This window comes from Callorhinus ursinus, unplaced genomic scaffold (genome assembly GCF_003265705.2).
Source record: "Callorhinus ursinus isolate GAN/ISIS: 27379988/994484 unplaced genomic scaffold, GSC_fseal_2.0 scaffold15, whole genome shotgun sequence".
In the NCBI taxonomy this organism is placed as follows: domain Eukaryota; kingdom Metazoa; phylum Chordata; class Mammalia; order Carnivora; family Otariidae; genus Callorhinus; species Callorhinus ursinus.
The window spans coordinates 28,550,278-28,577,403 of NW_027397077.1; positions in this window are offsets into that span (position 1 = coordinate 28,550,278).

Here is a 27,126-nt window from a genome sequence, read left to right on the forward strand (position 1 = left end):
GCCAAAGAGAGGGGCCGGTGAGAGAAAGGAGGAGGGGACAAAGGAGACGAAGGGAATGAGGGAGAGGGAGGGAGAGGAAGGGAGGGGGAGAAAGAGGGAGAAAAGATTTTAAAGGAAACTAGCAGCCTCAAGTACTCTAGAATGTTCAACTTGCTAAAAACATCCAGGGAACAATTCATGGGCAAATAACCAGTCACGTTGGATGTGTCGAGGGAACTGAAAATGGCAGAGCCGCTGCCCGCTGGGCTGCCGGGTCCAACAACTTTAGAGATTCACTTGGATTTTGGATTCATGCATCTGTGAACATCAGGGAGGAAACACTCGTAACGCTCAACCAGAAAGGATTTCCCAGCGGGGCTCGTCGCTACTCATGACTGTGAGGTTATGAGGAGCTTTCCAGGGTCTCCCAATTCTCAATGTGTCTTACACCTAGAGACAAAGGTCACTGGAGTCCATTCGCAGATTGCAGGGGGGAGGGGGAATTACAGGAAGAAATGGTGTTTATGATATTGATGGCATGCGTACATACGAAAGAGTATTCAGAGGAAATAATGCTGAGTGTGCTAATATTTTAATTTTAAAGTTTTCCTTTGATTTAGTTAATATTTTTGTTTTACTGTTCTCTATGCTTTTCATTGTGAATTTACGGTTTAACATTTTTTTTTTTTTTAATAAGGGGATTTTTAACTGACTTTAAAAGACTTTACTGTCTGTTGAATTCCACTGTACTCTTCCTTCTATTCCATATTCCTTTGAGTAGCTCACATCTTTCCAAGGACCTTGCTCCTGAATTTCACAGACCTGATTTTAGAACCGACGTTCACTATTTCAACCCAACCTATTTGCTCCACTTAATGATATATATGATTCCAGGGATTTTGTGGACCGCCAAGAAAGCAGTGATTTTCTACTTCATCCAGATTCTTCGGTTCAAATCCCAGTGGTACAGTTTGTTAATTGTGTGACTGTGGGAATTTTATATATTTTCTCCGTGATTCCATTTCCTCATTTGTCAAACGGAGACAATACTACTACTTATTATATAATACTATAATAATACGACTTACCACATCGGATTGTTGTGATAGTTAAATGAGTTGATATGAATTAAGCACTTAGAACAATATGCGGCATGTGGGAAGGATCTAAGAGATGCTAGTTCTTATTCTGAGCTAACCACTCATTCATATAACCCATTCTTATTGATCAGCTAGTCTGTGCCTCCCTTCCTTTGACCTCACGGCCTTTGCAGGTATAGTGCCCTTCGTCTGGAATGTTTTTCTCCTTTTTATTTGATTAAATTATATATCTTTCGGACCTCAGCTCAAATGTCCCTTTTTATTGACAGCTTCCCCCGAACCCCTAAAAGAGATCATATTCTCAATGTCCTGATTCCTTTCCTTTATAACATTCATCAGACTTTGTAATTATGCATTTGGGTTTTCTTATTTGACTACTCTATGTCCCTCACTAGACCATGTACCCCACAAGAACAGGGACCACGCAGGATTTTGTTTACCATTATGTCATTAGTGACTGGCAGAGAGTAGATGCTTAAGAAGTAATTGTGACCTGAGCCAATGGGTAAGTCTGTCATCACAGTGCTGAGGATTAAGGATGAAAAGATCAACAGTCCCTGTCCTGAAGGAACTTGCCATCAGCTAGAGGTTGGAGTCTTGTCTGGAATCAATTTCAATTGTCTGGGTGAACAGGGAGGAAGGCCAGACCTAAGGCAGCGACAGTGCATTGGCTCACTCGGCCCAGTGGCTTAATGACCTGCCTTGGCAGCCTCCAGAGCAATTGCGGGCATGGGTCCAGGGACCAGTGAGAATCTCAGTTGTGAAGCAGACTAATGGGCTTCTGCAGAAAGTTGCACTTGGGAATCTTCAGTGCATATTTATTTGTTGGCTTAACGTCAGCCTGAAGCTCCACAAAGTTTCTCTCTATTTTTGTTCCCACATAACTTATCCAGGCTGTTACTGACAGTACCTCTGCAAAATTTTCTCTCTTCCTGAAAGATATTTTTACATTTTAGTTGTGAATTCAGTGGTATGTTTTGTGATTCTCAGAGGTCTACTCTCTTGGGAACATGGCCCAGGCCTGCTGTTCTATGTATAACACTTGACTGCCTTGCCACACCTTGCTGGATGTCTCACTTCCAGGCAGACACAATCCATCCACACAGTGTATGGTGGGAAGTGGAGACTGGAGGACTTCATCTCAAAACCCAAATCCAGCTGAACCTATATCTTTTTTTTTTCCCATTTCCTTTTTTTAACTCATAAGAACAATACCTAGCAGAGACGAACATCAGCAACATGTATTTATTAAGTACTCACTATCTTAGTGGACTCTGTGGAGTATTGGGCTTTAGGTTACTAGACGTTAGTTTCTCTGCCTTTAGCTGGCTGTGTGACTGTGGGTTCCAGAATTCCTTAGTGTGTTGTGCCCTAGCTTTCTCTCTGTACTAGGGGAATAATTGCAAGAGCTGCCAAGTTTAAGTGTGATGACATCTGAAGGACTTAGACTCATGCATGTACAGAGTCAGTGCACAGTCATGGTAGGAATACAGCTGCTGATGCTGATGATATGCTCCTCAGTCGTGAAGTCCATTATTATCTCAACCCAGGAAGTTAAAGTTATCCTGGACTGATCATGTATCTAAATATGTGACTGAGGCAATTCAAATGATCTCTGGAGGCTGACATCTTCAACTTTAGTCACACAGAATCCCTACAAACACTTTTTAAGGACAATGACCAATATACAGTTAAAAATGATCAAGCACATAAGGAAACCAGGCACCAAGAGTGAGAACCAGCAGAAACAATAAAAAGCAAAAACAACATTTTGTATAAAGACTTCAGATACTGGGCTCATCAATAAAAGGTCATAAAACAACTATTTTTGAATGTTTAAATAAATAAAAGGCAAGCTTCAGAATAGCTACTATTATCCAACCCCAGAAATGGCAGAGATGAACTCTGAGTATCCTTGCAGCCGAGTATGTTTCCTTTAGCTCTTCCATTCACCTTGGTACTATAATCAGCCTGGTCTGCAATTTCCAATTTCCTTGAACCCTGGTCCTCATGGCTGGAGCACTCACTGGTATCTTCCTTCCCTTGAGGACATGGGTGATTCTACTTCCTGCACTTTCTGGGCAGAGCTGGGAATCTTCCCATGAAGGGACAGATGTCCTGGGACCTCAGCTTGTCTTAGGGCAGTAGCATATCTCTTTCCCTGTCTTCTGTCCACTTTGGTTCCTATTTCATAGGAAATAACGAAATTTATTATTTCACAGAACAGAAAATCAAAAGGTAGGCTGGACTTTAGGGCTGGTTAATTAATGGTTCAGCAACAGTCCCAGATTCTCCCCCGCCCCCCACCCCTCATCCACACCATTGGCTTCATTCTAGAGCTGGTTCCACTCACCATCTCAAGATGTCTGTCAGAGACAATTAAGAGTGTGTGTGTCTTTGCTTAAGCCCAGTCAGAGAGAGGAAACCAGATTCTGCCCCAAACCATTGGATAAAAGGGTTTCCTGTCATCTGATTGGGCCAACAGGATCATGGGACCACTAAACATAAAAAACATTTACTGACTGGCTTAAGTCTGAATTCCTGAACCAGTCACCCAAGGAGGAATTCATTTATGTAAATTGCTTAGACCAGTGGTTCATGGTTTTCCATGGGGCTGAAACTAGCCCTGTGAGGACAGTGCAGGGGCTGTTGTTGTCCTCGCAATGATTTGGGGGAACAAGTAGATGAGAAGCTTAATGTCTTATGAAGGGTAAAGGGACTGCAATACAGAATCATACAATAATGAATTGCCCTCTTATCTGCAGGACGTTTTAAAAAATAACAGCCTTATTGAGGGGCTCCTTGGTGGCTCAATCAGCTGAGCAGCTGACTCTTGGTTTCAGCTCAGGTCATGATCTTAAGGTCATGAGATCCAGCCCTGTGTGTGGCTCTGATGTACTAGCAGGTCTGCTTGAGATTCTCTCTCCCTCTTCCTCTGCCTCTTCCCCTGCTTGTGCTCTCTCTCAAATAAATAAATAAATATTAAAAAAGATAACAGCCTTATTGAGATATAATTCATATACTGTAGTACTCACTTATTTAAAATGTACAATCCATTTTTTAAGATTATTTAAAGTTGTGCAGCTCTAATCACAATCAATTTTAGAGCATTTTCATTGCCTCTCTCTGTGGCAAATAGACTCCCATAGCAATTAGCCTCCCCCCACCCTCTCAACCCACACAACACCTAATCTACTTCTGTCTCCATAGATCTGCCTGTTCTGGGCACTTCATATAAGCAGAACAAAACAAGATGTGGCTTTTGGTGACTGACTTCTTTGCATGTTTTCAAGGTTCATCCACTGTTGTAGCATGCATCGGTACTTCATTTCTCTTTAGTGCAAGTAATATTCCATTGTATGGGTATACCACACTTTATTCATCCATTCACGAGTTGATGAACACTTGATTTATTTCCACTTTGGGGCTGTCATCAATACCACTTTGGGCATTCATGCACCTGCACCAGTTTTTGCAAAGGCACATGTTTGCACAGGAACATGTTTGCATTTCTCCTGGGTGTATACCTAGGAATGGAATTGCCGGGTCGTATGGTAACTCTATGTTTAAAATTTTAAAGAACTGCCAGATTGTTTTCCAAAGCATTTTATAGTCTTACCTGATCGGCACATGGAAATTTCCTTGTTTCTAATTATTCGAGTGTATTAAATGACCCTGATTTACATATAAACATAAAGCATTGCTTCGTGCAGCCATTGTGTGAAATGAAGTGATGCCTTTCTATATGCTTTGTTTGGAAATTTACTAGGAAGTGGTCACCACTTCAGAAAAATCACGTTACTGACAACCGCACAATTGGTTGTATTAGAGTTACCAGAGAAAAACCCACATCTTATATTCAGTCTATGCCAATGGCTCTCCACCAGACCTGATTGTGCCCACCACCCACTGGCAATGACTGGAGTCATTTTGGTTGCCTAGAAGGTGGGGTTGGAGGTGCTTCTGACGTCTAGTAGGGCATTCCCCACAACAAATTATCGAGCCCAAATGTCCACAGTGCCAAGGTTGAGAAACCCTGGTGTATCCTCAAAAGTTCTCAAATTCACACTGTATCTTCCCTGGAGCACAGTCTTCCCACTTGTTTTTATGTACTTTAGTGGAGTCAGCCTGGGCGTTTTCTAATCGAAATGCATGTAACTTTATTATATGAAACTTCTATTTATCTTTTACATGGCAGTTAGGGAATTATGCTGAATTTATAAAATATGGTGTCTCTGAATTTCATTTCATGGTAAGTACAGGGGATACTACAAATCACATAAATCTGCTAGGGGAGTCAGTGGTTTGGACCTCTCAGGTTCAACAGTGGGAGCTGGGTGGATCTTCTGTAGACTGCTGGGCCCTGCAGGGAAAGGGTGGATGTGGAGGGGAACTGGGACTCTCTGAAGAAGGTTGGACAAGGAGAATGCTGGGCAATGTAGTCAACCGTGTCTACGATGGTTACTGATGTGTGCCAAGATCCTGGCTTTAGATCCCTGGGGAGCCTGCTTGTATTCTCTACCTCCCTGCCCAAACTACCCTTGGCACCTTACAATCTTTTCTTCTCTTCTTCTCTCCTTACTTCTGTTTCTTTCTGTCTTAAACTCATCTCAGGAGAGTCTGTTATTTGCAACCAAAAGGAACCAGAAGTTAAACAAAGGCAGGTGCAGAATAGCTACAAGTGGGAAAAAACCAGGATGGCATTCTCATTCTCACGAAGCTTCAAGAGGGACTGTCACTGATATGATTTAAACCTGTTCTTCCCATTGGGTCTTATCAGCAGCAGATGTTGCTATGGAACGTATCCATCTAAGAAGATGACAGTAGTTGGAGAAACTTAACTTTCATAGTGAGAATGGTGCAGAGCTTGCATGTGGACAGCAGAGACCCCACAACAAAAGAGCTGTCATGGGACGAATAAGAGCTGAAAATATTTCCTGGAAAGTCGGTGCTACGAGACTTTGTTCTACTCAGCAATCAAGCAACACATTTCTTCACTGGTCTGTGAAGAACAGGGTAGCTCTAGAGTTGGCCAGTTAACCTTCCCTTTGCAGTTCAAAACTTCCCTGGGCAGAAGAACCTCAGCCTGTGTATGCATGCCCAGTTGTGCATGTGTTGGTTAAATTCAGATTCCTAGGTTCTGCCCTGAGGGATAACCAGTCTAGTAGGTCTGGCGGGTACATGGGAACCTGTATTTTAAACAAGATGCTTCCCCTCCCCCTTCCTGTTCCCTTTGATTCAAGCTTCGAGAATCGTCCTGTAGACATAATGATTTGGGTCTTTTTTCCCGACTGAGGCAAGAGTCGGGAAAGAAAATGCTGCCAGAGTTTTTCCTGCTGCAGGGAGCTTACTCAGATCTGTCTGTCGGCTCAGCTTTCTGGCTGCTTCCAGAGAGCCTAAGAAGTTGGCTCTTCTGGGGCTGGCTGACATTCCCTCTGCAATGGAATTTCCTTTTGCAGAACCTGTGGCCTGCATCATGCTGTGCACAGATTTTGTTGCTACTCAGTAAGATTTCCTTAAACTAGCCTTGATTGAGCAATGGTCAGGAATGGGGTGTGCAGACCCCGAGAGCACGTGGATCGCAGCATGGACGGCAGGCACGGTTGGGCAATGCCGAGGAAAATGCCCAGTGTCACTCCTCCGGCATGTGAGGCCACTGATCATGTCAGAAGCCTTATGAAATGTGCTCTCATGCCCCTGCGAAGGAGTTACTCTTGATAAAGACCAGGGTTAGAGAATTTGATGGATGTATTTATATATGTATCTAACCCTTGATGGGCTGAGGTTTCTGTGTTTCCAATGGACTTTGATGTGGAGGAGAAAATACATTTCAGCAAGAAATCCCTGCCAGAGAGAAGGCTTGGCTGCCCTCCCCCACCCTCCAAAGGCTTCTGAACCAGATAGAAAGCAGGTCCCGAGGATATGAAAAGTTGAAGTGCTGTAGAAAACAGTAATTTCAGCTGGGATTGCTGGTGGGTGTGGAGAGATGACTCAGATTCATGAAAGAGAATCAAAGAGACGGCGGAAAAGAAAAATGCATTTGGTAGCATATGGTTGTTCTGCCTTTTTCTTGCTGGGAATGGGGGTAGGGGCTTTAAGAAGAGGGAACATGGGTCATACTGTAGTGTTTGGGTAAGCGAGAGATGTAAGAGCCTCCTGCCAAGGCCAAAAGCATCCTCAGGAAGAAGTGTAAACCATCTTGGTAATAGAACTTTCGTACCATATTGGTGCCAGCTGTTCATGGGTAGCAAATATCAGAACCTCAGGTCACCTCTCTCCTTGTCCTTGCCTGAGACAGACATTGCCAATGGATCACAGCATACTTTTTCACTCTAGGCAGCCATTAGCAGTTGATCAAGGTTAGCATTCAAGATGAGATAGAGGAAGACACTAAAGTATTTGACCAGGGAAGGTCTGAGAGAATAGCTTAGACTAGATGACATGCAGGAAAAACAAATGTTACAGAATGATTCCAAAGCTTTGGGAATTTGGGGGGAGATTCTATGATTTCTTTTTAAACCTTGGATAATTTATATCAATGATAATAAAAGCAACTATCATTTAGCAGAACTTTTCATGCACTGAGCTACTTTTTCTGTCATTTGGTCCTCACCTGAGAGCTGTGAGGGGCTGTGATTCCCATTCTGTAGATGAAGGAAGTGAGGCTCAGCAAAATTGAGAAACTCACCTGAGGTCACACAGAAGTGTAACAGCAGGGGGTCAATTTTAAGCTGCCACTCAAAATCCAGAGCCCTTGGGCCCAAGGCGATCTCTCTCAGTCTAAGTGAGCCTGGCGTAACGTGAAGGCACAGCTCAAGAGAGACTTCTGGCCTGCTCCCTCGGATTTGTTTATCCCCTAAATTACCTGTGCAGAGATTTCTGCCATCCACCATCCCCCTTCTCTCTGGCTGTGGAGGACGGCCTTCGTCGTGAGGAGAAGCATGCAGAAGTTGTAAGCTGACACCTCACCCTGGTCATTTCCATGACTTATGAGCACACATCAGACCGACAGTTGCTGAACACTCTTGCATGACTCTCATTTTCCTCGGATCCCAGCTGCCTGGGAGTTTGGAAAGAAAGCTGGGGCCAGCTCTAGGGTCAGCCAAACGAACAGATGGGGACGAGCAGAGGTGACACACGATCACTCCTGGCATCTGCTGGGCCTGTCGTGGCTGCTCTGGCTGGCCGATGCCTTGACCCAGCTAATCCTGTTGGCCATCCTGGGCCGGCTGTGTTGTGTCACTCATCCCAGCCCCTGGGGTAACTGCTGCTTGCAGAGGGTTTCTTTCCTTCTGAAAGTCATGCTGGTGGTGTTTCCGACTGCTTATTTCAATTCTGGTCTTGGCTTGGCCTTCAGCCAACAGATGGCCCATGCATAAGGGCTAAAGGAGTGTCTTAGATGCCAGATTCTAGGTAGTTTACTGATAACGTTAGTCTATTTCCAGGCCCTTCCTTTGCTGGCATTTGTCATCTCACGCCAACAATGCTTATATACTTACTATGGTTAGCTAGATTTTTTAAGAGTGTCATGCTGCAAAAAATGGAGGGGGCAGTACTTTGGGTCTGTGGCCACTGATGTCATTCATCATCCGTCTACCTCTCTATTATTTACTGAGGACCTATTATATGCCAGTCAACCCTATTAGGGGCACTGCCACATCAGCGGTGAAAAAAAATTTAATTAGTGTCACCATAGAATTTACCGTCTACTGAAAAAGGTTGAGCAAATCTAGTTAGGAACAAGTTAGTATGATTATAATTTGAGCAAAGCTATACAGGAAAAGAGTGTTTCAGGAACTGATATGTGAAGACACAGAAGCAGGAAAGAGTTTGGCTTGCTTTAGGAGCTGGAAAGTGGCCACTGGGGCTGAAGTGTAGTAGGCAGTAGCGGTGGGGCAAGAGATTGGGACAGGTTGGATCATGTAGCATCATGCTAGGGAGATTAGATCGTGAGTTTCGGTGGAACACACTAGAGGGTTTTAAGTAGAGAAATGGCATAAGCTGGGCAGTTTTCAAACAACTTGTTTTCCTGCATTGTGGAGAATATTTTGGACAGAGCTAGAGTGGAGGAAATAAGACAAATGAAGAGGCTATCACAGTACCTCAGGAACACTAAGATGGCTGTAATGGGAATGGAGAAAAGTCAGAGAGAAGTCAAAATTATTCTTTCTGGTCATTTGGGAACAAAATGACAACGGATTAATGGCCTGGGTGACTCAGCTTCTCCATTGTGAGTTTAGAGACTCTAAAAAAAATCTAATTAGAAATTGTGTTACTAATTATGTATTATATGAGAGTAATCAGGTCACTAAACACAGATTTTCTATAAGAATGTTTACTGCAATGCTGTTTTCATAATAGCAAAAAATTATAGTCTGAAAGTCCCAAATGTCCTACCTAGGAACTTGTCTAACATATCACAATTTATCTGTGTAATGAATTTTGTGAAACAATTATTAAAGACATCAAATAAATCTATTGATATAGACAGATATTCACAATGTAGAAATTGAGTAAGGCATATTTAAGACAAATATGGATGATATGATGCCATATTTTGGATGACATCTGCAAAGAAAAAGAAATCTCTCGGATGACATCCAACCAAACATTAATGGTGAACACTGGGCGGGAGAAATCACAGGCAATTATGAATCTTTTTTCTTTCCCATTTCTACTTTCTGTTTATTCTACTGTATACCAGAGTGTTCTTTTGTATAACTTTATGAAGTAGTGGATTGGTAGTAATTGTGCTTTTCTGTCATTGCCACACATATTGCTTTACTCACTGAGCCTTGGCACATGACTAATATGTTCTTTTCTCTTTGATCTTGCTCATTATCTTCATTTACTTCCTTCTGGAATATCCTCCCTACTCTCTCTTCCTTGTATCTATATTCAGTCTTCTATAAACAGGGTGTGACCATGTAATTTCTCATGCAAACTGGGACACTTTCATAAATGAAAGAAGCCAATATGATGCCACAGCACAGCCAAATCAGTACATCTGGTCAACCTCTTATAATCCCTTGCTCATTTGGCATCTCTTCCATGATACTCTCTCTGCCATTTTTATACTTCATCCTTTGGCAGTAGTTATCAACATAACTTTTGTTTTATGTTTTTGTTCATATAGTCATTTGTATCTTTGATTGTTATTGACCATTTCACCTGCCTGTGTCTTCTTTCTCAACTAGAGACACTAAGCTCAGCGATAGCAGACACAATATTGTCCACCAAGCTTTCCTGACTTCGATACCTAATAAATGCTCAATAAATGTGTTCTTTATTTAGTTGTAAAATTATTCTATCATTCCAGGCATATGAAAAAAACATTTACTTAGATGAGAAAGAGGGTTCAAGTAAGACTCTTGGGAAGGTGCAGCGAGCAGAAACATAGCCAAATCAAGCCAGGTTTCCAGTTTTCCAAGAGTCAGGGAGCCCTATGAAAGTACTCTAACCCAAACTGTGGAAATTGGGAACAAATGCTTTTGGAAACTTCACATGTGTGGGGGCGGGGTTCCTTTACAGGCTTGTAGGCCACATGGCAGTTTCAAGTTTTGGTACACAGGCTTGGGAGTGAAAGTCAGATGTGATTAAAAATACACGTCTTACAGATGTCTGGATGCTGTTCAAATCCCCAAAAGTGTGATAGAAAACCCAGTTGCTTTCCAGATTTTTAGGGCAGGGAAAAAAGGCCATCGTGGCCCCTTTGTCTCCTGATTGAATGGATATGTTCAAGTGACATTTTAAATTTGTAGTGTTATCTCAGCTGCTTGTTTACCTTTTTAGCGGTCCTGCTCACTGCCCTAAAACTGAAAGAAGGCTAATTAGGGGAACATGTGACATGTCCCGGAAGATAAAAAGTTCTCATTACTTTTAGCATATGCTCAGTAAGTCTAGGTAAGTGCAACATACATATAAAGATAATTTATGGAAATGAAAAGTATAAAATCCTAGATACTGCCTCCCCGATACCAAAATAGAACAATATTATTTTCTTTCAGCATTTTCTTATGCTCTCATTTTAAAAAAGATAATTTAAATATTATTTATTTGACTTATTTTTTTTTTATAAACACTCTGTAACCATATCCAGCCGTCTGGCTTTGTTTATAATAACCTGTTTACTCATCATCAATTTAAACATACAATCTGAACATCTGTCTCCTTCTACCCCAACTTATTTGCTTTCAGTCTCCATTTCAGCTTGAACTTGAAGGTCAACATCTTTTTCTTTGGGGCTCAAAGGAGTTGCAGAGACCCCAGAGATGTTTTCTTGCAATGCGCCCAAGAAGTATGTTTAATTTAAAAATTCACATTCCGCCCCCTTCCCAAAAATAAAAAAGGAAAAAATTGGTCTCTGTTACACAGAGAGAAAACAAAGTGGGAAAGAAAGGCACTTTGTTTTGCCAGACAAAGACAGGCTATCAATTTTCATAAATCTGCATTCCCAAGACAACTGCTCATGTCTGGTAAGAGGTCCATTTCTTTGAACTTACATACCAGAAAGTATTTTTTCCCTTGTCTCAGAAGGCTGAAGAATACAGTTTAATAATAGTATATGTATAACTTAAGTAATCGAACATAGGTAATTTTATTAATTTCAACAATTCTATTTCATGAGGATGGGGTTCCTCAGGGTTGGGAAAGTGGTCCAGAGCCAGGTAGGGGAGTCCTAAATAACAACTTAGAGAAACACACTCTCTGGTTTTCTAGAAAACATTCCTTGCAGTCATCATACGTGTGTGGGTTTGTGTGTGTGTGTGTGTGTGTGTGTGTGTGTGTGTGTGTACATTTATGTGTCAGTTTGCTAATTATAAGATGGACATTTAAGTATATTATTGAAACAAGGAGAATTGGCACATCTTCAACAAGATTGGCAAACTGTATTAAAACTGTTTTGCTTCAAAGAGTTAAATATTACTAATATTTACTGGTTTTGTAAATGTAGATGTTGTAAAGTCTTATAACTTTTGTGCTTGCTCTTTTCTTTCTCCCCTTCCAGTTTTAACCACTGAACAGCCAACATTCTTGTACAAATAAAACCCTAGCCATACATACATACCAACCCCAAGTATGCATATGTGTAGTATCTGTCATCCTTAATCCGTTTCCTAGTGAAGTTTTATAGCTGGGTCTTTGAGACAGACAGGGCTCATGTTACTAAGACTGCCTAATATACATATAGTTCATTAAATAATGAGATCTCATAAATCACTAAGCATAAATAGCATAGATCAGTTGATGCAACATATTGAAAGACTTGGATTTTAAAATTAATCATTGTTCCTGTATATTCGTAGTATAAGAGAGTCTCATGGTTGGTTTTTAGAGTCATCTAGATGAGATTGCTGATGATCCGAGTCACTTTGTAGGCCCAATAGACATTTAGCTTTCCTGGCCTCTCAGAGATTTTGGGTGAACATGGTGGGATAGATCCTGGGTGTGTGCAATTTTCAAAGGGGCTTCAGATAATCCTAATGATGGGGTGGTATGGGGAGAAACACTAGACCTCTGCTGCTCAGAGTGTGGTCCATGGATCAGCAGCATTGTTATTACCTGGAGGCAGGTTAGAGACAAAGAATCCCATGCCCCATCCCAGGTCTACCAAGTCAGAATCTGTATGTCAGCAGCATCCCCAGGTGATTTGTATGCACACTAACGTATGAGAAGCACTGTTCTAGACCAGTATAACGACTACCACTTTGTTGTAAATCCATAGCCCCAAACTCCATTTTATTTTATTGTACTTTTTGGCAGTTCAATATATCCCATAATTTCATATTTTGAATTTCAGTTCAGGGAGTATGTTTTCATGATGCTGAACTTATTGGTTGAATCAATTAGTCTGGTCAGGTAAGTGGTTAATTCTGTGGAAAAAAAAAGTGCACTCTCACAAAATCCCTAAACCATCAGCCAAGACAATTATTCATTATAATGGCAACCAAAATACCTACTTGAGTGATCATTGCTGTTGCAAAGCCTCATTCTGATGGGACACTATGTTGACTTGCCATGACTTAACAGCAGGAGGCGCCTTGTCTGTCTTCATTGGAGTCATGATGTGTGGGTTAAAATTCTGGATTTTGGAAAGGAAAAGAGGTGGGTTTCTGTCCTGGTTTGTCCAATTATTACCTGCATGTTCTTGGGCATTTTTTTCCTCTTTGAGCCACAGTTTCCTGATGTGTTCAATGGAAATAATAAGAGGTTCTGCCTCCTAGTGCTTGGCATATCATCTCCAATATGACATGATGAAGGTGAGTTTTATCATTGGAACGGTTTTAGGAACTAGTTGCTTTTTGTTTTGTTTTTGAGATATAGTTTACCTACTATAGAATTCACCCTTTAAAATGTGTATGGAATAGTTTTGGGTTGGGAATGGCTTTGGTGGATTTTGGGGTGGTGTTGGTTTGAAGAGCCAGGAAGCTTTATCTTAAGCAGTCTATGTAAATATAAGAAAATTAAAGAAAACTGAGTGCATCTCATTTAATTTCTGAGTCTTGGTGGTCCTGTTGACAAGATCCAGGGAATTATCCAAGCATATGTGGTTTCCTTAGAATGAATCCTCTACTTGAATTCAGAAACTAGTTCTCGTATATGTGATTTAACTTAATATTTATTACTAAGCTTGTAAGAGCCATAGGACTTTTGAATAGCATCGGTTTTCTCTGAATTATTGAATGACTCTGCCAAAGGGCAATTGAAGTAGGTGGCAAATCACAGCACAAGAGGCTTATATTGTATTCAACTTCACTCCATCTTGCTTCTTCACCTATGCCTCCCGGAGGTGCTGCCCACTGCTTGGTCTCCTCAGTATTTGGTAAAATCCCAGTGGCATTAACTCCAGAGCCAATTCACAGAAGATATTTGGGGTTTCAAAATCATTTTTCGTCCAATAATAACTTGCAAGAGGAATAAAAAATACAATTGATAATAGTAATATTTTTAAACTTTCTCAATTAGTAAACTTGTTTTGGTTTTTGTGTGTGTGTGTGAATGACTACACTCAAGGTTGGGTAAGTTGCTCTCAATCATTTACTCTTAATCACTGCTGATAACTGGAGAAAATGATTTGGGGATATATATTGAGATTTGTCAAAAGTTTGCATTTTTTTTTTGAACATTTGGCCTAGTGATCCTCAGGTTGAATACAAACAAGTATGTACCTGCACTTAATACATTTCCTTTTCCCCACAGAGTTATGGGTTAGCAATTTTGAAACTACTTTCTGCGTAAACTAGGACTGAACAGATAAATAAACAGACTGCAGATAGTAGTAGCAATGTTTCAGATTATTGGAGAAGGGAGTTACAAACACAAAAGGGCAAAAAGTAGAATAAATCCTATTCTGTTAAGTTGGAATTGTAGGTCATTCCAATTGGAGGTCATAAAACACTCATTATTTTTCATGCATATGGCTATGGATACAGTTATAGATGTGGATACAAGTGGAGATGGGTATGTGTATACACACATATATATGAGAGTGTATGGATATACAAATTTGTATTTTCCAGCTCTGTAGGTTGAAAGGGTCTAGAAGCAGTAACACCTCAGTGACCACATGCATTCTTATCTTGGTCTCAAAATGCCATTTTCCCCTAAAAGGAACTAAGACCCTTTGGCGAAATAGCTGACTCTAGGGGAAAGGCAACAAACAAACAAAAAACAACAGAGACCTGAAACTTCATGTTATGTCTGAAAGTAGGGAGTGCTCAAAGACTTATGGGGATATGCCAAAAGGACATGGGTACCAACTTGAAGGAAACTTCACTAGCTAAATCTGGAATATTTTGAGTATCAAAACAGAGATAACAATAGACTACGACCAGTTAAATAAAATAGGACACGATGAATCCATAGAGATATAACTAGTTAAGGAAAAGGAGTTTCTCCTTCTAGGAGACTGACTGTACCTGAGAAATGCAGAGGGAAAGACAGAATCAGAAAATCACCGCTTGGCAACTATCAGAGTAACCATGAATTCAAGCTAAAATAGTCAATAGATACTAAAACCAATGGGTCAAAGTTTGATGAGTAATAGATATTTCCCTAGTTTTACAAAATATGTAGTAATCACAAAGGGGAAAAATGTATCTTTACAACAGAGAAACATGGTGGACACCACCTTAACCAAGGGGTCAAAGTTAACATCCTGAGTAATGAGACAAACCCGCATCAGGGGCCTTATGATTGGAGGCTCTGAGAAGAAAACAATACCATATCTACAGTATTCCTGCCACAAATGCGTAACCTGTAACCACTCAGGAGAAAATATTTGAGAGATCCGGAGTGAAGGACATTTTACGACATCATGGGTCTTTTATTCTTTGAAGATGTCAATATTGCGAAAGACAAAGAGCAGTTGAGGAATTGCTTTAAAGATTTTATTTATTTGAGAGAGAGACAGAGTATGTGCGCACTCCAGAGCAAGTGGTGGGAGCGGCAGAGCGAGAGAATTTCCAGCAGACTCCCCACTGAGTACAGAACGGTATGTGGGGCTCCATCTCACGACTTGAGATCACGACCTGAGATCACGCCCTGAGCTCACGACCTCAGCCAAAACCAAGAGCCCCACGCTTAACCGACTGAGCCACCCAGGCACCCCTTGGAATTGTTTTAGATTACAGAAAGCCAGAGGCTTATGACAACTGAAGACAATGTATGATCTGGGATTTTATTTGCTATAAAGACCATTATCAGGACAATTGGAGAAATCTGCATAAATTCTGTAGATTAGACAATATATACTATCAATGTTAATTTTATATTAGATTTTTATATGTGCTTCTATAGGAGAATAGATGTAATTTTAGGAATTGTACACTGAAGCATTTCGGGGTAAAGGTGTATCATGTCGGCAAGTTACTCTCAAATGGGAGAGGAGAGAGCTTGGAGGAAAGAAGGTTAAGGCAGAAGGCAAAGGGAGAGAGAGATAGAGGGTTAGGGAAAAGGAGAGGGAGAGAGGGAGAGGAGGTGGGGAGAGAAATTCATAAAGCAAATATGGTGAAATGTCAAAATGTGGGAAATCCAGGTAAAAGCGTGTAAGGGATTTTTTGGTACTTCCCTTCCATCTCGCCTGTAAATTTAAAACTAGGTCAAAATAACAAGATAAAAAAATGTACTTTTGATTGGATAATTTCACTAAGAATCTCTCTTCAGTATATAAGAGCACAGATAACAATTTATGTACAAAGTGTTTATTATAGCATTATCTACAATACAAAATTAGAAATAATACACACATAAAATAATGAGTATGAATAAATGTTTAGACATACGTATTTAAAAATATTATGTAGTTAGTGAAATGAGGTTTTTCCAAGAGATATAATTAAGTGGAAAATGCTATAATAATAATAATTATTATAAATATGCACTCAATTATGCAAATATATATAAACTAAAGAGGAAGTATACTAATATGTTGATGGAGCATTTCCTTAAAGAGAAGAACTAAAGATTACTTTCTTAAAAATGTGTTGATTTCTACACTTATTCATAATTAACATATTTCTAATAAGAAAGAAAACCATTTTTCCTCATTTTCATAGTTTCTAATTTGAGATTCTGCTTGATTTGAGCAAGGGTGAGGTTTTCAGTAAAAGAATATGGTAGTCATGGGGTGCCTGGGTGGCACAGTTAAGCGTCAGACTCTTGGTTTCTGCTCAGGCCCTGGTCTCAGGGTCAAGGGATTGAGCCTTGTGTCAGGCTCTACACTTGGCATGGAGTCTGCTTGGGATTCTCTCTCCCTCTCTCTCTGCCCCTCCTACTTGCATGCTCTTTCTCTAAAATAAATGAATGAATCTTAAAAAAAAAAAAAAAGGAATATGGTAGTCAAAAAATAGAAAAACTATTTCAACTATAAGATTACCTCAAATATGGGGCACTTTAGAGACCTCAATTTATAAACAATTAGCATACTAATTATAAATTTAATTAATTTTTTGCCACATGCATTTCAAAGTAATATGGTTACACTTATACTTTTTAAAATACACATTTCCTTGTTTCAGAGAGACCTTCCCTCTACTAAATACATGTACATTACTCATTCTTCTAAGATGTGAGTTCCAAGGATGGGAAGTGACTTCTGGTAAACGGCAGATGCTTTCTGTAGAGGATGGAAGACCTCATCATAGGGATGGTAGCTATGATTTCTCCCCCATTTAAAGAGCTTATAAAATGTTGGCAAGGAGAGAACTTGCTGAAGATCATACATGAATATTTTAAAGAGTTGCTAGTCATGGGTAATTTGAAACTTTAACAATAGTTTTGGTGAACAAAGTTGGGACAATATTTCCAAGGCTGGAACCTTTTCTTTGGAAGCAGACACTCCTATTATTTATTGAGGACTTCTTCTTCAAAGGTGGTTGGTTCAGGGACCTTTTTGAAATAACAGAGATTGTGTAGAATGTTCCACATTACTGAAAGAAGATATCAGGAGAGAATTCACAAGAGGAACTTTTGTTAAGCAAAATTAAAAATGCCTTGAAGTTGGGTTTTATCAAAACCATGTTGGTAAATGAAAGCCAATAATATCAACAACAATGAACATGTATTGAGCATCTACTTTTTGCTTAGTACTTTGCCTGCCTCACCTCCTTTACTGCTAGTTTCTAAACTGTATAGCCCAGAGAAGCTAAAAATAAAAATTGTCTTGCAATGACTTAGTCTCATCTTTTATGCTTAGGACCCAAATAGCTCAAGGAAGATAGCCTGGCTGATTTGTTTATGGGAGATAGGAATTGAGTTCACGCAAGAAATCCCGGAAGTTGGGCTTCAGGTGAGCCAGAGGATTTGGCAAAGGAAGGCATGAGGCAATGTTTCCATTAGGGATGATTGGAAAAGAAAGAGGCTGGAAAGGAAATATCCACGGGCTGTTGGACTGCCAAGAAGAACATGACTCACCAACGAGAGATTTGTTATCTGAGCCTCTAAGTCCCTTCTTGAAAAGTAATACTTCTCCTGAGGTGGATTGGACTCAGGAAGAATGAGATGTGGGAATCTGGATGGGTTCCATTTTGAGGGGGAGTGATACCAGACTGCACTCTGCCACCAGTACCTTAGAGGAAAGGTATTGCGTTTCCCATGGACTTTGTTACAGATGGACAAGCCTGATGGACAAGTGGGAACAGAGGAGACTAACCATTTCAAACGCACAAATCTTCCAGTGAGCCTTTACTCATGCCTGCAATCTGTCTTTTCTTTCTTCTCTTCCTCCTCCACATTTTTTCCCACGTGTCGAAATCCTGCTTTAGTTTAAAGGTTAACCCACAAACACAGTCTCCACTGAAGAATCTTCCCTGAGCTGCTCAAGAAACGAATTGCTTTCTTCTTGGTGCTTTCCTTTCACTTCGTTTATTCTTTTTGTCACATCATGGCTTGTGCTGGAATGGCTTGCCTTCTACCTTAGCGATTGGTATAAATGTCGGTCTTTGATATCGTGAAGCTCTTTGAGGACAGGGACCAATCTTACCTTGTCCGGAGGCCATCACTCAAATCCTTGCCCAAATGAAAGATCAGTAAGTGTTTGTTTGTGAGGTGGAAGTGAAGTGGCCCATCTGTGTGATATGGGTTTACAGAGTGAAGACTGTGAGAAGGGGGCCAGAGGTGTAGGGTGGGAATATGTGGGCAAGATGGAGTAGATAACAGATCTAGCAACACGAGAGAGAAAAGTCAGCTAGCTCCTCATTTACTCTCTTTCCACTAAAATGTATTTGTGAGTTGATCTGAAGTCAGTAATGACACGTAAGGCCCTGAGGATTAAAGTGAGGGCAGCACTGCACTCCTGGAAGAATGCTGGATGTCTGCCCACCTGACTCTCAGAGGGCATTTAACTGCCATGCACCTTATCTTCCTCACCTGCGAAATAGAGATGAAATACATGCCTTTCCCTTTCCACCGGCTTGTTGTCAGAATTCAAGAGGTCACTAGGAAAATGATCTGGAAGCTCAGAGAACTCTTTCTCATTGTTGCATCAGCATCAGCCGGGAGCTGGTTAGAAATTTGGGACCTCAGGCCCCACAATAGACCTCTCGAATCAGAATCTACATTTTAACAAGGCCTTCAGGTAGTTTGCATGCACGTGAACCATTTCAGAAGTACTACTCTAAAGGGCTACAGAATATAACATGCAAAAAGTCTGGTCTGTCTGTGTTGGGGAAAATGAATGTGGACTCAGTCCTGATGACTGAGCATTGGAAGCGGAGCCAGACTTAGGAGCAGAAGGGTGCTCACACCCAGCGTTCATACTGGTGAAGTAGGAAGTAAGGGACCTCTTCTGTTGCATATAAAATGGTGGGCATGCTGATCCCTCAGACATGCGTTCCCTTGATGCCAACTTTGCTAAGTTCTTTTCCCTGTCCTTTTCTCTCATCAAAACTTATCTGTCCGATGTTGTTCTTTCTCAACAATCCTTGCCACATGAGAGTTAGGTAATATAAGCTAAGGACTTAGTGTTAGATGGTGTCTCAGAAATTTGCATGATGTGAGAGATCTTCCCAAGACAGCATTTTCATCCCAAAGAGTTAGGTAGGTAGTGGAAAATTTGGAGTGCAAAGGAAGATCCAAGGGGCTCATTAAACAACACCATGTCAAGAATCATGGCTGTTAACGATCAGACTTTGTGTATCCCAGACTGGTAGGGCGATGGTAGGACTAGTGGATTTGCATTCATACAGGGGCAATAAGATATCGAGAAGTGGCTAGAGGAAGGTTGGAAATGATCATGAGAGTGACTATGTATTAAGCATCTACTGTGTGTTAGGCATCATGCTGGATATTTGACCTTTACAAATATTATCCTATTTCATCCACACTTTAACTCTATAATCCCTATTTTACAAGCCACAGCAGCTGAGATTAAGGAATTTGCACAAGGTCACACAGCTCGTGTCCAGTGGAGCTGAAATTGGAACTCAAACTGGATGGATGGCAGGGCTTTCTACTGAAAAGAATGGAAGAAATGGGGCTCTCTAAAGAAGTACCCCTGGGTATCTAATTTTTGATGCCATAAACACATATATAAGAAAATTTAGGGGCGCCTGGGTGGCTCAGATGGTTAAGCGTCTGACTTCAGCTCAGGTCATGATCCCAGCATCCTGGGATCGAGTCCCACATCGGGCTCCCTGCTCCCTGGGAGCCTGCTTCTCCCTCTGCCCCTCTCTCTCTCTCTCTCTCTGTCTTTCATGAATAAATAAATAAAATCTTTAAAAAAAAATTTAGAAGGACTGGTTAGAACAAAAAATTTCCCTCTTCATACTTTATTTCTATGTGAGACAGTAATATTTCATAGTGGGAGTCAAGACTTTGGATAGTAACTAGGATACTCTTTAAACTTTATCCTTGAGTTTGTACTTGAAAAATGAAACCCAAAATGACTACCGTGTTCATCATAACTTTGTTTTGTCTTTTGCCGAATTACAAACAGTTCTAGTATGAAGACATGATGAGGGTTAATTGAGTCTGACCTGGAAGAAAATACCTACAGGTTTATATGAAGAGGTAAGAAGTTTTATATTCATAAAAATCTATCTTGAAGAACAAATTTTACACTCTTTCTGTATATTTTTTGACAACAGATTCGAAAGGACAAATAATTTTAAAGATTTTTTTTTGAGCTTACATGGTTAAAGGATCAAGCACTAATGCATACTTTCTAATAATTTTCTGGGAAAATTACAATTTTGTGCTCTTGTCTAGGTATACACACATTCTACCAGATATAGGATATGACAATTTTGATTTCAGAATACCAAGACTTTGGAATGATATAATATTAATATATTCTATAATAATAGTCCTTGAATTTACTCTCCTTGGTTTCTAGGAGTTACAGTGTTAGGGGCTGGAACACACATGATGTTCTTCCCAACCATTTGGGAACACAGATGTTTAACTGCTATCTAATAGGGGTCATTTAAAAAAATAGTTGGGCCAAAGCAACAGAAAAGCTTTTTTGCAAACATAATATTAGTGCATCTGCTCTAAGGACATAATATAATTCTCTCTAGCTATATGCTACAATGAAGGCAGAGAAGATTTAAATTTATAGGGGAAGCAGCAATGTTTCAAAGGGTTAGGAGTTGTGGATTTGACATTAGCCACTGCTTCAAGTGCATCCTCCACTGTCTATGGGAATTTACTCAGGTCATTTAACCCCTGGGTTATCCAATAAGATAGTGACAGGAACAGTATCTGTACAATGTAGACAGGATTACTGGGAGAACTGGACGGGAGGATGCCTGTTAAGCTTTAGCACAGGACCTGGCTACTGTTATTGAAAACTCACAAAGGTTACATCTGATTATTTACAAGGAAAGGAATTCTGATTTCATTTATATTTGGGAGCTCTGGATGGAAATTGGGGTGAATTAGAATTAGAATGTTTGGAAAATGTCTTAGAACTTGGCCATCCCCAGCCCCTTCCTACTTTCTGCTCAATTACCAAGAACTGTGGCTTCATACTGGGTCCTGTGAAGTTCTGAAGGCTCAAAAGGCAACAGTCGAGACTTCTTAGGAAAATGGAGTTCTGGTAGATTTATTTATTTGTGTTTGTGCCAAGTCCTTTAAGATGCCCTATAATTCCACCAAGAATTGGATTTTCAAAGTTTTACCAGCTTGGAGAATTTGAAAACCAGTGTCTAGAGGATGATGGGAAATTTGATAACTAGACCAATGTGCAATGGATCATGTTCCTGAAAGATCAGCGAAATCTTGGATCAGGCTGTGGTTTATACTTCTGTTCTTCATTGAAATGTTTCTGCTTTAAAGGCCGGCAATGGTCTTCACTAGGAAGTGATAGAGTACTCTGTGGGAAAATGATAAATCACACACAAACTTTTTCATCTTTAGATAATTACGGTTTAAATTTTATTGTTTATGCATAACAACATGGCTGAAATTGTGTCTTCTCAGCAGCTGGTTTGAGGATTTTTTTAACTGAGGAAATGTGGCCTTTGCTGAGGAGTTATATTCAGCCAGCTGTGGGGTAGGAGCAAGCGTGGGGCCGGGACAAGTTTTCATGCAGAAGAAGGAAGTGACTTTACACTTATAAGAATCAGAAGCTGGAATCGAGACAAGGGGCCAAGAGAGATTGAGAAGCTACATGGGGGAAAAAAGATGAGAGAGACAGAGGGAAACCCACTGGTTATTTAGAGAAGAGTCCGGATACGAGAGAATGTCTTGTGGGGACCTTTTTTGAGATCATCACTGTGGGCTCTGAGGTGGAAGCATCCTCTTTGTCTCACTGAAAAACTTCCATAGAATTTACATTGCTTGCCGGTGCTCACAGTTTAAGCAGATTCTTTTCTGGAGAACACAAAGAGGTACTGAGCCTGCCTCAAAGTAGACATGAGGGAAAAATGGAGTCTGTGTGGGAGGAAAGCAACATATGGTACACATAAGGGGCACATGCTAATTGTGGAGAAATGAGAAAATATGGGTGAGCAAGAGAAAAGAAAGGAGTCGTCCAGATTTATACCATCCCGAGACAGCTATTCTTAATGTGTTGATGGCTTCTGGTCCTTGTTCTAGATTATTGTGCACATTTGTGTTGTTCTATTATACTCTTCTTAAAAGGAAGTGCGATCCAAGCAGTAAATACTGCCTTCTAACCTTTTCCATTTGTCTGACAATATGCTGAGGCCATCCCTCTAACGGCAGGGTGTCATTGGTAGAGGCCATGTAGAATACTCATGTGAGAAACATCGGTCTCCAGGCTTCTGCTCTCACGATTACTGGTCTGATCATATCCTGATGGCTAAATCTTGAACACGTATCTGGTTATCTCCTTCAGATAAATTTTCCCTTCTCCCCTTCTTCCTCTCACCCTTTCTTTCATCTGTCCATCGACAAATAGTTGCTGTCTTTGTCTGCTTGGGCAGCTGTAACGAAATACCAGACTGGGGGACTTAAACTGCAGACATTTATTTCCCAGTTTTGGAGACTGGCAAGTCCCCAGTCAAGGTGGTGGCAGCTTCAGTTCCTGGTGAGAGTTTTATTCCAGACTTGCAGAAAAAGCAAGCCAGCTTTGGTCTCTTTCCCTCTTCCTAGAAGGACATTACTTCTATCACGGGGGCCCTGGCCCTAATGACCTCATCAGACCTAATTAACTCCCAAAGGGCTCACCTCCCCATAATATCACATTGAGGGGTAGAGTTCCAACACATGAATTGTGGGATGGTCACAAAACATTTAGATCCTAACAACTGATGAATGTTTCCTCGGTGTTGGGCCGCAGAACCAGGTAAGGTTCTGGGGATACAGAGCTGTTGACCTACTTGTGGAAGACACAGGCCACGAATCAAATAGCCATGCAGAATGAATAATTTAAGGAGGTCATGCAAGATTTCCCTGAAGAAGTCAATACTTGAGCTGGGATGCCAAGGATGAACAGGAAATAATTAGGGGAAGACAGAAAGGAAGAAGTTCTCAGGGAGAAAGAATAGTAGGTGTAGAGACTCAAAGACAGTAAGGAAAATGCTAGAACAAAGGACTAAACGAAGATCAGTATTATGAAAGGAGACATAGCCAGGAGGTTGCCAGGAACTGCTGATTCAAAAGGATCTAGTATTTCCAGGTCTTATTTTAAGTAAAATTGCCCTTAAGAAATGTTGTATCACATTTAATTGTATTGCATTTGAAATACTCCATTGAGTTAAGCTATTCTCATGATAAAATTTAAATAGAAAACTACTGGACTATGGATATGGTCTGGAGGAGGCTGAGTAAACCTGAGTGAATCTGCAAGAACATATAAGAAATCCCACTTTAACAGTATTTGTGACTCCTTTTAACTGCCCATTACTGAAAGCTCATCTGGGTTGTGCTTAAAAGAGATCCGTCTATCCCTCGTGAACAAACCAGCAGTGTAACTGGATGGGCTTAGTCATATTTGGTAGGTGCTACCAAAGGACCATTTCGTTAGTCTCTAATCCTGGGCTTAGTCTTTTCTCAGCCAGCAAAATATGGCATCCACGGAGCAAAACAATGTGTACTAAAAGCAAGAATGCTATTGCTCAGTTGACAGAACTCCATGATATTGTTGGACAAGGCCCAGAATTAAAACATAATTTCATGAACACTTCCGTGATTTTTTGACATGCTGACAATACTGGTGAGGCTTCTAAGTATTATTTATTGCTCAAATGTAGTATTTGGCAATCACTTTGCTTTGGCTTGGGGCGGCCACTAGCCCACATTAGAGCCTTTGTGTGAATAGGAATATGACACCCTGTACGGCAGATGCTTGACTTGGTGATCTTAGAGGGTGTCTGTGTGAACTAGGAAAAGGTAACCCTCCCCCTGCCCTCATCAGTGTAGCATCACACCAGGGAGTGCAGCTTAGTGCGGGGACTGTAGGGTACACTTGGGCTTCACTTGCCCCCTTACTCTGGTACCCATGTGTCAGGCACAACAAACAAGAACATGCCAGTGATTCTGGTTTGCCTTAATCTCATTTTGATGTAAATCATGGCTCTCAGGTTGCTTGCCTCATCTTTATTTTGGTGATTTTTTTAAAAGAAAAAGTGAAAAAAAAAAAGCCAAATTTAAAAATCACCTTTTTTCTTTTATTTGGTTTCCCAATATTTGATCCAGTATGTAATCTGGTCTTATCGTCATACTGATGACAACTGATCATATTGCATGAATAATTTCTTTTTTCCACAGGGAAAGTCAGCAGACTTGATTCATTTTTTATTTATGATTCAGGAAACTGTTAATTTTCAAGGCTGCGCTTTCCTTGCAGTGCTGAGTCACACTACGCTCAAAGCACAACTTTGCTTTTCAGATGCTTTTCTGGCTTTATCTTTCTGTTTATTAGTGGTCTAGAGGGACCCCCATTTATGGCTTTTTATTGATGCTTCTAGAAAAGCAGTTTAAAGGGAACATGTTTAGTTTTTGAAGTTGTTTATTTTATTTATATGTTATTATTTTTAAAGATTTTATTTATTTATTTGTCAGAGAGAGAGAGAGAGAGAGAGAAAATGCACAAGCAGGGGGAGTGGCAGGCAGAGGGAGAGGCAGGCTCCTCGCTGAACGGGGAGCCTGATGCAGGACTCGATCCCAGGACCCTGGGATCATGACCTGAGCCGAAGGCAGACACTTAACGGACTGAGCGACCCAGGTGCCCCTTTGAAATTGTTCTTAAAAATGACTTTAATGGCTACAGAACCAACGGAGAAAAACCCAAACGGTTTCCTGGGCAAGCTCTCCTCTCAAAGCACTGTGCCCAGGGAAAATTATTAATGGCAACAGGGGAAAATAGGGCACTTCACTGAATCCATTTTCTTTTGCTCTGAATTGTCATTCTCAAGTGTACAGCCACTGTGCCAAATATTGGCCCTATTTAGGTCAATCATTAAATCGAGCTTAGCACCAAATTTACAACCGTTCAAGAACACAAAGTGAGCTGTTCTCGGCGATCGGAAGATGTGCCTATGAGCATGGAAACTTCTAGACACCCACAATTTCATGGGAACTTAGTCTGCCCAAGGGTTTCTTTTGTGCCCTTCGGTGCTACTTGAATCATTCTTTAGCAATTTAAGTATGTTCCTCCTCTTTTTCTAATGCTGCCTTTTCCACTTAGAGACATGATCTTTTTCTCTCACATCCATTTTCAAGATAAACAAAAAGAGGTTTCTCTCTCACAGTGTGCCAAGCTTTGCTGGCAATCAAAACAAGAGAAAAAGAAAGAAACAGAAGCGCAACAATTCTATAAAGGAGGAGGGGCGACATGTAGGAGCGGTGCACACACCAGACAAGCTCAGGGGTTTCACACAGAATAAGGGTTCACCAATAATTTCACCCCACAAATACCTGATCTCCTGTCTTGTTCTGGAAGTTGTGACTACAAGGCCACGCCGACAGGATATTCTACAGCTGAGAGCTGCCTTCTGCAAATTTATTTTCCTTCTAGTTAAGTGGCAAGTAAAGCAGGTTGGGTTTAGGAAATTTGGGGTTTTGTCTCAGCTCTGCCATTAACTTGTGTTTTAGTCAGCTATTGCCTTAATTATGCTGCAAAACAAACCACCCCAAATCTCAGTGGCATGCAACCATAAGCATTCATTTCTGCCTCCCGGGACTGTGGGTTGGCAGGCACAGCCCTGCTTCTGGCCGTGAGTCTGTGGGTCAGCTGGGGTGGCCCTGCTCCAGGCTGCCAATCAAAGCGAGGCTTACTCTGGGGTCTCTCATGCTGGCGCCGCTCCTCGGGGCATAATCGTCTCATAGAGGAGGTCAGAAAGTCCTGAAGGGCTGATGGGAACACACCATTCCTCGGATGGTCTATGCTCACAACTGCCACTCCGTCTCTTCCATCCTTATGGACCTTTCTTCCTCAACTGGCCAAATTAAGTCATCTGGCCAAACCTAACATCAAAGAAGGGGGTTAGGGGTGAGGGGAGACTACCTCTCCCTTGGAGGGGGTGAGGAGTGACTACTGGCTGAACAATAGAATTTGCCATAACTTGATTTCAGGAGTAGCAACTGTATCTCTCTTTTTAAAATTTCTGGAATAAGGCTTTGGACCACATAGGCAGGGAGAAATAGATCCTGCCAAAGATCACATGAGGTAACAATGGTTATTAACTACCTTTATAAAAAGTCAAAATTAAATATACTTAGTGATCTCCATAAAAATCATAATTTAGGTTGAGTATATACTTTTTAAAGATTTATTTATTTATTTGAGAGAGAGAGAGAGAAAAAGCATGAGCGGGAGGGGCAGAGGAAGAGGGAGAGAGATTCTCAGGCACACTTTGCACTGAGCGCAGAGCCCCACTTAGGGCTCGATCTCACAACCCCGAGATTACCACCTGAGCTGAAACCAAGAGCTGGACACTTACCCGACTGCGCCACCCAGGCGCCCCAGGTTGAGTGTATTATTAAATATCAGAATGTCAATGAGAAGGTTGCCACTGGCTTTTAACCTCTTCAAATTTTTCTATTCCCCCCACTGGAGAAGTAGCCTCACTGAGGAACAAAGCTAGCCATGTTACCCAATGGCAATATCCCACGTCCACCCTGGAGTTTCTGGCGCCGG